We start from the raw sequence: 2,500 nt of genomic DNA on the forward strand, positions 1-2,500 counted from the left end.
GCGAGGCCATGCGATCAGCACAAAGTTATCCAGAGTCACCAAATGGGACGACGCAACCCCTTGCGAGGCCGCGCCGATTGGTTTTGAACTAATAAAAGCGCTCTTCCCGATAAAGGTCGGAGCTTCGATTGCATGTATTAGCTCTAGAATTGCCACAGTTATCCAAGTAGGATCGTGTCATCTAAGGAACCTCGACTGATTTAATGAGCCATTCGCGGTTTCACCATGGGACAGTGTGAACTTAGACATGCATGGCTTAATCTTTGAGACAAGCATATGACTACTGGCAGGATCAACCAGATAGCTATCGTTTGCGAGACGTTTTTCCACAACACATCGCGGGACGGGAGACAACGCTCTAGCGAGAGAACGGATCCCGGCATTCCCGGATTTTTTCACATCGGACCGCTCACATTTCCCCCTTCACCGTAAACACGGCGTCGCCGGGAAATCTCTCGATTTGCATCGAGCCGACTGCGTTTTGCAGACCCGTCGCCCGTTCCGAGGGCTGGGCCAGTGCGAGACTTTTATCGAGCCACCAATACTGCTTGGTTGCGTTAGCACTGCGCGTCGCCGCTGGCTTCACGCTACGGACACGTACTTTTACCTTCACTGGCGCGACCTGCGCGCCGAGCCCGCATTTTACCGGGAAGCTAGTCGGGAGACTGAGCCACGCACGGTCAGATCGGGCACATGTCGCTGGCTGCGAGGGAGCGCGGATCCTAGCGTCACATAGAGGCTTCACCGACACTCACCTCCACAATAGTAGATACAGACCGTTTTAACCGCCGTATTTCTGCCCATACCTCTAGTGTTAAACCGAAAAATCGGGTACATAGTCTCGGGGAGGACCGGGGTGCCGCCCCATGAGGGGAGCCCGCACGGAGGGCGCCGGGGGTGCCGCGACCCGGGGGGCGGCGCGGGGGTGTCGGGGCGCATCTACGGGGCTCACTCGCGCGGGCGCCACACTTCCGGGGGGCGCCCCAGGTGGGGTGCCAACTTTGGCGCCCCCGACTAAGGGGCCGCCCCCACTGCGGTTACACGCTTTACGACCACCCACCCGCGTTCCCCACCCCAGGGGGCATGCGAATCACCCGCCAGGGGCGTTCTGGGACCGAGGGCGCCGCTCCGGCACAAGGGGGAGCCAAAACGCCCCGAGTTCCCCCGCGGCCACCTCGACACCTGGGCGGGCGGCGAGGGGTGTCCTGCGATCGGGGTGGGGAGCTCTACCAGAATCACCCGCCAAACTTCACCGGGGGCGTCTCCCGGCGCCCCTGCGCTCGGGTGACGAACAGCGCCCCGGGCTATCCCGGGCGCCCTATGGCGTCCACCTTCGATCGGAAGGGTGATCTCGACTCGGGCTGAGGCGGGCCACAACAATCCGCGGTCACATCGGAGCCGTCCAGGCTAACGAGGCCCCGGCTCACGGGTAACCCATGGGGCTGGACCGGGAGTCCGCCGTTAAAGAAGAAAGAAATGTAGTGCAAACCAGAACCAGTTTTTTTTATTTATTTTATAACTCGACTAATAATCGTCACAAAATTATAAACTTGGTACCTACGGATAGCCCTGGGCCCAACCTAATACAGGATGTCCATAACTATGCGCTAATTAAATAATTAATGGGTATTAAGGTCGGTCTTAGTAAATTGCTATATAAAGTCTAAGACCAGAACCAGTATTTTAAATTTATTTTATAACTCGGCTCCTAATTGTCACAAAATTTAAAAATTGGTACCTATGGATAGCCCTCGGCCCTACCTAATACACCGTGTCCATAACAATGTGGTAATTAAATATTTACTGGGCGTTAGGGTCGGTCTTAGTAAATTGCTATATAAAGTCTATATAAAATTTTACGAATTTAAAAAAAAAATTCCTACCGTCAAAAATAGCGACGCCTAGACCACCACACCTGTTCTGACGTTAAATCCTACTTGCACACACGTGTGGGAATAGATTAGATATCATCTAGAGATAGAATTCCTAATTATTTAATTAAAATAGAGACTCTAGATTTAATAGTTGTGTCATAGTTACATTAAGTCGAATTAGCGAAGCGGAGGCGGGAACTAGATTCTAGATCTAACACTTCGATTGCGATGAAAAAAAAATAGCTTTATTTTAAGGCCGACAAGGCAAATACGGTTTAATTAATATTAAAGAAATAAGTCCGAACACCTACCTTAAGCGAATCATCTACACAACACATGACTAGAAATAATACACGTCCACACGAAGAGCGATTGAAACGGTGACTGCAACGGTGAAAACTTGTACGACGGAAACATGGCGCCTAGGTTATGCCTACTTCCGGTCTGATGAAAATTTTTAATTCATTTTAAATTTTGCGCTCTATTTCGTCCGCGCTTGTCCACTTAAACTCTACAGAAAAGATAGTCTATATAAAAATAATTCCTAGAAGACAATTTTATGAGAGATCACCCACATTTATTTACCCTGCCTGTCTACCTTAGGGTTAGAGTTTGAATTTTTCTAG

The 2,500-nt window shown here is 50.8% G+C and overlaps 1 non-coding gene across 1 annotated transcript in view; it reads right to left on the reverse strand.

Moving 5' to 3' along the window:
• Positions 1-303, reverse strand: part of LOC131933910 (small subunit ribosomal RNA) — a 1,846-nt gene extending 1,543 nt beyond the window's left edge. Inside the window, exon 1 of the ribosomal RNA XR_009385317.1 lies at positions 1-303. This exon is cut by the window's left edge and continues 1,543 nt beyond it. This is a non-coding gene — a ribosomal RNA (small subunit ribosomal RNA).
• Between the last annotated feature and the right edge of the window lie 2,197 nt (positions 304-2,500).

Source organism: Physella acuta, unplaced genomic scaffold, assembly GCF_028476545.2.
Source record: "Physella acuta isolate Inbredline_101_S28 unplaced genomic scaffold, ASM2847654v3 ptg002670l, whole genome shotgun sequence".
Lineage (NCBI taxonomy): Eukaryota > Metazoa > Mollusca > Gastropoda > Physidae > Physella > Physella acuta.